The sequence below is a fragment of the Pomacea canaliculata genome, linkage group LG14 (assembly GCF_003073045.1).
Source record: "Pomacea canaliculata isolate SZHN2017 linkage group LG14, ASM307304v1, whole genome shotgun sequence".
Classification (NCBI taxonomy): domain Eukaryota; kingdom Metazoa; phylum Mollusca; class Gastropoda; order Architaenioglossa; family Ampullariidae; genus Pomacea; species Pomacea canaliculata.
The window spans coordinates 18986654-18996105 of NC_037603.1; the positions used below are offsets into that span (position 1 = coordinate 18986654).

Below are 9452 nucleotides of genomic sequence, written 5' to 3' on the forward strand. Positions count from 1 at the left end.
AGATAAGAGGGAGGCAGTGGATGAAATCAAAATCCACAGCTTTAAGTCTGACAAGAAGTCAGACCCTAGTATTTGCAATACATACAGGTACAATCCATTGTGTTCAGAGTTTCCATCTGCCCTTTGTCTTGTTGAGAGTTTAAAAGCTGCCACAGAGTCTTGTTGAGAGTTTAAAAGCTGCCACAGATAGTAAGTTCCTGTTGTTTGATTAAGAATTTTATTTCTTGTGTTGTACAAGATCTGCATAACGAGAACTTTATGCTTTAACAAAAGAGACGGTCAACATTTATACTTGACAAGAGCATACAAAAGATAAATTTCATTATTTGTTTATTCTGTAAGAAATGATTCCAAATTTTTGCATTCGGAGTATAATGAGCAATAATTTAGCATGCATTATATATATACACACACATCTATGTTGTCATAAATGATACACACACATCTATGTAGTCATACATGATAATTACTCTTGCTCATCATAATAATTAATAGCCTCTGTTGCAGGCTCTGCGTCTGCTGTTGCAGTCTCTGTGTCCACGTTTTCACTGATGAAAAGGAAAAATTTTACCACATGAAATGACTAATTTTGCACAATTCACTTAGCAATATTTGACAGGGGTGAACCTGCAGTAATTTCTGCAATCAGATGAACAGAAGTGAACCTACTGAATTCAGTAAGTGACAGATCACTTGCAAGATATTTTGATATACTGATTTTTTTTTTTTTTCGTATCATGAATACACTAGGAATGGGAGTGTTTTGTGTTTTAGCGATTTGAGTTGTGAGTTGTAAACTGAAAATATTTCCTGAGACTTGCTAATAGTCAAAGTGTCTGAAGAAGGATGACACAATTTCTATTGTTATAATGTGTTAATATTATTACATATTTTTTTCACAGTGATGATATTAAATGTGATTTATAAAAGCACTTTGCATTTATCTTTGTATTTCTATGTGTGATTTGGACAGCAGTCTCCATGCACATCTGAACTGATCAATACTTTTTTCTTTAAAATACACATTCTCATCTTGTGTAAAGCATTCAGGTAGTTCACAATAAATGAGATTAAAAGACAAAACAATTCAGACAGTTGTAGCACGGTTGCATACCAATTTCAAAAAACATAGAATGCAATATCCTTATACAGAAAAATGATTAAGTAATCACACTCTGTCTGTTTTCATTACAAGATCATCCATTAATACAATGCAACAAAAGTTTACCTCTGATTTGTGTTGGCATTTGCTTGTGACATGGGATGGCGAACTGCAGGCTGATTTCTTTCTTTTCCACATTGGAAGTTTTTCCATGTAAACAGACTTGGTACAGCATCTGATTTAAGTCTTCTTTGTTTTCCTTTAAGGTCAAAGGGCGAAAATCTTCTGGCACAAAAGCTGCTACAAACCCTTGTCCAATTTCTGATCTGAGGAAAAAAAATATAGTCATGTTATCATAAACATTTACCAAAACACATGTATGATTTTGTCTTTAAGCCGTTTTTAAGTGATATTCACATCATTACTTTTAATCACTGTTGACTATGTTGTGAAACTAATATCCTTATATTAAAATTGTAAAGTGTAAAGGAATGGCGATTGATTCAAAATTAATTAGTCATGCAGCAGCAACAAAGATATAGGTTTCACTACAAAATAAGTTGTAATACTGGTAGTATATGTCAGCCTTTTTGAACATTTCTGCAGCATTTTAATGTAACAGCACTTTAATAATACAATGTAATGCGTTTTCAGTAATACGAAATGGCTATGCACATGATGTAAGTTTAAACTACGAGCACAATAGGTATTCTGAAATCATAGTTTTAAATCAATTAGAAAGATTAACGATGATTCAGATGGCATGGAAAAAAGTGATGTTGCGAAAGAAGAAAAGACTAATATAGTGATAGGGAATTTTGAAACCTCGATCATGCTTACCGAAAGAGTGGCCCTTCGTCTCTCTGAATTCTTACAAGCCAAATCTTCTTCATTTGTTCATCTTTCGGAATTCCATGAAAGGATAATGTTGGACATTTGTAGGCTTTAACTGTACATTGAGGTACACAGCAAAATCGACCATCATTGTTATTTTTAAGAGCCGGTATGGTCGAAGAACGCTACGTGCATCAACAGTAAACATCAACACCGGAAGTGGTCTGGAGTTTTTGTGGGGTGAAGGTCATCTGCATGCATAATTTTCCGAAATCGTCCATACCACGTGATACGCATCGTCGGGGACAGCTATGCAAATTTACACACATGGGCGGTAACTCTTGTGAAAAGAAAATACGGAGTTGTTAGAGATCTAAACATTTGAAACTTCTATCGACATGGTTTCATGGTGTGACTACACTTTTACGTCCACAAGTTTCACCTACACGGTATGCTTAATTCCTCTAATTCTGAGCACGGACAGACATGATTTATTTATTTTACTTTCTTGTTTCTGTTCTGAGAGGCAGGGTTTAACATGCCTTGATTTTCAGTAGTGTGTCCGACCCACTGTAGCGGGCACGATTTTTGAGAGTTGGTGTTGTGTGGGAGGTTCACTTCCTTTCTTTTGCACGTTGTACGACCCAAACACAAATTCGTCAGCTGAATTCTTTATTGGGATGACGGCTGGCGAAGTTATGAAGACATGAAGAAACAGGCGAAGAAGATTTGGGAAGAAAACTGAGGAAGTGGAAGTGAAGGTGAAAAAAGGGAAAGAAAAAGAAAAGGAGTAGAAGGAAAAGAAGGAGAAGAAAGAAGAGAGAAGAGAAGAAAAGAGAAGAAGTAGAAGGACTTGTTGCCCTGAAATCAAAACAAGAAAGTTCCATTACACAAACCTCCCTAGAGCAACTTCCATCACGTACACTATACTCCACATGGCATTTCCTAAACATATGCAAAAACCTTTCTATAGCAAATCCCCCACATACATTATATTCCTCATGGCATTGCCTAAACAAATGCAAAAATCTTACTACAGCAAATTCCATCACATGCATTATATTCCTTACGGCATTGCCCAAACATATGCAAGAATCGTTCTACAGCAAATTCCCTCGCATACATTATATTCCTCATGGCATTTCCTAACATATACACAAATCTTACTACAGCAAATTCCATTGCATACACCTCCTTTCTCCCTCGAACAAGTTTAACATCAGAAATCTCCATGATATTATTCATTACACGGGATTTTGCTACACGTGGAGGACACGTGGTACCCTCTCTGTACCTAAACCCATCACCTACGTATTTTCAAACTCAAGGCACACAAAACTACATCCATCCTATCTCAATATGGGTCCTAGATATTCAACCACCATATTCCCTAGCTAGTATCCCCTTATTCAATCAGCGTCGGCCATTGCCTCAAACGCTAAGGTGGGAGCAGTCCTCCCCCTCAAACAAAATCGTAAGACATCCTACTAAATACTAAATCCGACCTCCACAAAAACTGTAACATTCTTTAGGCCAAAGCCTTGGCAAACGAAATACATGTACAAGGTTATTTCAATGAAATACAAGGTTATTTTAACCAACCTGATTTAGGACAACCTTCCACTTCGACCCCCTCGTCCTCGACACTCAACAGAAAGGAAGTCTCAGCTCGACCGGAAGTTATTTATACCGGTCAAACTCTCGTCAAACTCCCGTTACCGCGAGAGTCGACATAAAAAATATAGCTCTATTTTACTTTTATAAATGTGTAAATACACATGACATTTTCTCTAAATGTCATGGGTGTTACACCCACTAAAGATGGCGACGGATTTATTCAATATAGCCAGTACCACATAATCTTAGATTAACAAAATGCGTAAAATTCAGTAATTTGACAGAATTTCCTACTGAGTATGAACCAACGTGTTTAAAAAAAGCCGCAGCAGTAAAAGCTTTTTTGTTTTATTCTAACAGAGAGAGCGGCTAAGTGAAATCTCCCTTGCTTTTAGATGTTTGCTTACAATTTCCATGACAACTGAATCATTACAATTGTCACGTTTCAGGTCTGATAAGATTACAACAGACTCAGGAGGTCTTCTGTTGTCACTAGAAAGAACAGAGTTGATGACGCTGAGATCTTGAGCTTCATGGAAAGTTAGTCTACAGTAAGTCTAAAAGTACTTTTACCCAAAAGACAATAAATGTAATCAGTAATTTTTGGAGAGCACAAAGATATGCTTGCCATGAAAAGCGAGATGCAGGTCCCATGTACACTCATAAAGACTGAAACGAAATATAGTGCTGAGGCACAAGAAGACCTAAGTGATAATGTAATACCTAAAGCAAAAAGTTCATTTTGCTCTGATTATAATGAGACAAAATGTTTACAGAATGATTTCATGCAGCATGACAGTATCTTTGGCCAAGAACTCCAAAATATAAAAATTGATCCAGCTGCACACACAAACTGGAGATGTGACAATGTTCCAAAAGTGGAGATGAATTCTCAAGATTCCACTTCTTTCATTAAAATTGAACAGCAGGACAGTCACATTGTGAAGATAGAATGGCCACATATGACTGAGCATAATCATATAGTAAAGACTGAGAGATCATGGCCTAGCCAGGATGCAATTTCTCAACTTGATAGTGATAATGAATTTTATTGGATGTGCCAAGGCGATACTTATAAAGTGAAGACACAGTATGCAAAAGGACCAGTCACTTCTGAGGTCAAGCATGAAGCTCACTCTGTTCAAGGCATTGGTTGTGCAGTAAAGTCAGAGCAGACAAAATCACACCCTCAGTCCACAGTAATGGAGCACTTGAAGGCACAGAGTGTACCACAGGAGGAGTGGAATTGCAGGAAAAATGAAGATATTTCAGCATGTATATCATCACCTGAACTTCAAGATGTGGATGCTGCTGAATGTAAAACTACACAGGTGACGGATATTGTGACTGAAAGTCCTCAGCATGAGAGAAATGTAAATGTGACAGAAGCAAACTTCAGTACTGAGTCAGAAAAACAGCACGGTAATAGTGATATTGAATCTGATAAGTGCAAAGTGTGTATGTCTTCATTCCATTTTCCATCCTTGCACAAAAAAGACATGGCGGACCACACTGGTAAACCTCACCAGTGCAGTATATGTAAAGCTGCCTTCAAAACACTATCTAATTTGAAAAGTCATATGCTGGTTCACAGTGATCAGAAGCCTCAAAAGTGCAGTGTGTGTAAAGCTGCATTTAAAAGATTATCATGTTTGAAACAACATATGCAGGTTCACAGTGATCAGAAGCCTGAAAAGTGCAGTGTGTGTAAAGCTGCATTTAAAAGATTATCATGTTTGAAACAACATATGCAGGTTCACAGTGATGAGAAGCCTTACCAGTGCAGTGTGTGTAAAGCTGCATTTAAAAGATTATCAGAATTGAAAGAACATATGCAGGTTCACAGGGGTGGAAAGCCTCACCAGTGCAGTGTGTGTAAAGCTGCATTTAAAAGATTATCAGAATTGAAAAGTCATATGCTGGTTCACAGTGATGAGAAGCCTGAAAAGTGCAGTGTGTGTAAAGCTGCATTTAAAAGATTATCAGAATTGAAAAGTCATATGCTGGTTCACAGTGATGAGAAGCCTGAAAAGTGCAGTGTGTGTAAAGCTGCATTTAAAAGATTATCAGAATTGAAACGACATATGCATGTTCACAGGGGTGGAAAGCCTCACCAGTGCAGTGTGTGTAAAGCTGCATTTATAAGATTATCAGATTTGAAAAGTCATATGCTGGTTCACAGTGATGAGAAGCCTGAAAAGTGCAGTGTGTGTAAAGCTGCATTTAAAAGATTAGCAGATTTGAAAAGTCATATGCTGGTTCACAGTGATGAGAAGCCTGAAAAGTGCAGTGTGTGTAAAGCTGCATTTAAAAGATTAGCAGATTTGAAAAGTCATATGCTGGTTCACAGTGATGAGAAGCCTGAAAAGTGCAGTGTGTGTAAAGCTGCATTTAAAAGATTAGCAGATTTGAAAAGTCATATGCTGGTTCACAGTGATGAGAAGCCTGAAAAGTGCAGTGTGTGTAAAGCTGCATTTAAAAGATTATCAGAATTGAAACGACATATGCATGTTCACAGGGATGAGAAGCTCACCAGTGCAGGGTTTGTAAAGCTGTAATTGAAACTTTATCCTATTTGAAACAACATAGGCAAATCCACAGCAACAAGAAACTTTACGAGTGCAGCATATGTAAAGCTGCCTTAAAAAAATCAGATGCTTTGAAACAGCACATGCAGGTTCACAGTGATAAGCCTCAGAAGTGCAGTGTGTATAACATTGCCTTCAAAAGTTTATTTCATTTGAAACAGCTTATGCAGGTTCATGGAAATAACAAATCTTACCATTGAAGTGTGTGTTAATCTGCTTTTAACTTCTTTAATTGGTTTGAAAAGACACAATCTAATTCATAATTATGTTGAATCTGGCCCGTACAGTGTATGTACAGCATTTTTTTTAGACTTTTTTCTACTTTCAAAAGACACAAGGTGAGTCACAATGATTCTAAACCTCACCAGTTTGTGATGTGTCTAAAGTTGCCTTAAGGTCCTCACCTGCTTAGAAAATGCACATGCTAATCTACAATGATGTGTCAAGTGCATTGTGTGTAAAGTTGCTTTTAGGTGTGCATCTACTTTAAAAACACAGATGATGACCTATGATGCTCTTTGCTGTTACCCGTGTATGCTAGGTAAAGCTGCTTTGAAGTTCTTATCAAGTCATCATCCTTGCAAAATTTGGAAAGCTGATTTTAGATGATGTATTTTGAAAACAAGAGGGCTGATCCATAGAGGTGTTAAACCTTCCTAGTGCCATATTTGTAATGCTGGGATTAGGTCATTCAATTTGAAACAACACATGCTCATTTGTTGCTGTGTTACACCTCACCAGTGCAGTTTGTGTAAAGCTGTTTCATGTCATTTCTTTGGTTTAAAATATGACATTTGGATTCACTGTGATCCTAAGCCTCCTCAGTTCACTTCAAGAGACCATTTGAGAGCAGAGTATTTGAAAATGCATATAATAAGCTACAGAGATGAGAGATGTTAAACCTTACCTCTGCAGTGTGTGTAAAACTGCTTTAAGGGACTTGTCCTTCATCAGATACAGGTATCACTTGGCTGTAAGAAATTTATCAATGATTAAAATTTGTATTTGTTTAAAGTATATCATATTGACACATACAGGTATATTCAACATTTTTGTATTATTTAATCACAGCTAATGTGCTAAAATTAAGGGATGGGAGCTGGGGTTGTGTGTGTGTGTGGGGGGGGGGGGGAGAAGAAAATAGTAATTGATGGAAAGGAAGTCAGACAGTTGAAGGGAGCAAATAATAATTTATGTTGTAGACATTGAGGCACTCATCTTGGTTTTCCTATTGTTGACTTTTCTTTGTATTTATTTTCTTGTGGATTGTTTTGTCTTTATTTCTTTTTCAAATTATTTGTTTTGCTGCAAAATGAAGTTCTTCCTATAGCATTTGTTGAAACAGAAAGAATTACTTTTTATTTAAAGTATCTAATACAGTGGGTTTTAGATATAGTGATTTACGTTTATTGCATGGACACTGTTTTACTGATTTTGTTAAAATTTTAATGTGTGCAGAGCACTGCGATTGACATAGACCTAATAAAGGCAAAATGTTTGGATAGAAGGTTTTTTAGCTTCCTGATTCTTTTAGCTCATTGTAATTGATAACATAATCATTGCAATCTGTTTTTTTTAATGAGTTTCATTACATTGTGGGTCCCTTGATATACATATGAAAATCTTGTTCCTACTGGAGAATAAATTACTCCAAATGACTGAATAATTTACATCTAAATGTAAGAATTTCTTATTCTGAATTAATTGAGAAAATTTATGTTTGCTGTGTTCAAAGAATGAAACAATTTTCAGCAGATACATTGTTTTGTTTTGTTTGTTTGACTTTTATGATAAAAATGTGACATTCTCACTTCTAGTTTATTAGAACATGAATTCGCAGGTTTTCTTTTTGAGATATTTTGCAATGAATATATTGGGCTGGTGTTCATTAAAGAAAATATCACATGCAATGTGAATGATTTTTTTTTTTATTTGGGAAGTGGTAATTAATAAAAACAGTTCATGAAAATTACTTATTGAACTTCAAGGAGTTGTCATTAAGCAATAGCAGAGAAGAAGAGAGAATGAATGAAAGAAGGAAATAAAAAGTACAAATGTCACATCTTCCTGCTGTGTGTCTTTTTTTAGACATAACTGTAAGCACTGTTAAAAAAAATAACCATTATTATTGTCTCTCTATTATCAAGTATTAAGTTAATGATCTTCAAGCTCAGTTACAAATTTTATATTATAAATCTTCTCATTCAAAAATATTTATGTTAGACTTACACAGAGAAATGTTGTCAGCCCATTACAAATGATAATTGCTTCAAGACATATACTGAGTCTTCTGATACACAATGAAAATTCTGAGCCTTTGGTCTACTATCCAGAGCTTCCTCTCCAATGAATATTAATCTGTTCAAACCTGAGAAAAAGTAAAAATTGCATTGTTGCAGACTAGATTCTTCAAAAACTCCAAGGCTAGGAAATGAAAGGCGTGGGGAAGATGTGCAGATTGGTTGTGATGTAGAGACATTGAAAAAAACTATTTTTCAGAAGCCACATTGGGTTATTGGCATAGCAATAGTACTTCTGATGGTGGCTGCAATTGTAGGTGTAATCGTGTACATCGAACTGCAGAAAGCTTCAGGTGAGAGCAATCTCTTATTTGTCTTAACTATCGAGAAATGGGGCCATCTCGTTTTGTTACACACAGTGACCAGTATTTACTACAACCATTTAACTTCTTAAGCCCCATTTGCATGTTTCTTTCCACCCGGTTCGCATCATACTGAGTATACAGAGTTAGTTGTTGAAAGGGCATACTCAGCATGTTGCAGAACATGTCCTGATGTTCCAGTAGTCTGTTCCCCGCATACTCAATATGCCAAGATCTACAATAACAAGGGATTTAACTCTCGACTCGTTTTCCTCTCTCTCTCTCTCGCTCGCGCGCTTGCACCACACACTCACTCTCGCTCGTACGCACGCAAGCGCACACATGCACACTCTCGCTACGCACTGTCGCTCGTACGCAAGCGCACACCACACACATACTCGAACGCAAGCACACACACTCTCCCTCTCGCTCGTACGCACGCAAGCACACACGTACACTTCTCTAGCTCGCACACGGAAGCGCGTGCACACACACACACACTCGCACTCACGCACGCAAGCGCGCACACACACACTCTCGCTAGCACGCAAGTACACACACTCGCTCGCACGCAAGCGGACACACACACACTCGCTCGCACGCGCAAGCATCCAAGCGCAAACACACACACGCTCGCTCGCACGCGTACGCACGCAAGCGCGCGCACACACTCTCTCACTCGCACATGCAAGCATGCAATCCCACACAC

At 37.3% G+C, this 9452-nt stretch overlaps 1 long non-coding RNA gene across 1 annotated transcript; it reads right to left on the reverse strand.

Moving 5' to 3' along the window:
* Nucleotides 1-316: 316 nt before the first annotated feature.
* LOC112554909 lies at nucleotides 317-1373 on the reverse strand. The gene is made up of 2 exons (XR_003097340.1): nucleotides 1229-1373; nucleotides 317-548 (listed from the first exon to the last, which is right to left on the reverse strand). It is a non-coding gene; the product is annotated as an uncharacterized LOC112554909 (long non-coding RNA).
* Nucleotides 1374-9452: the final 8079 nt, after the last annotated feature.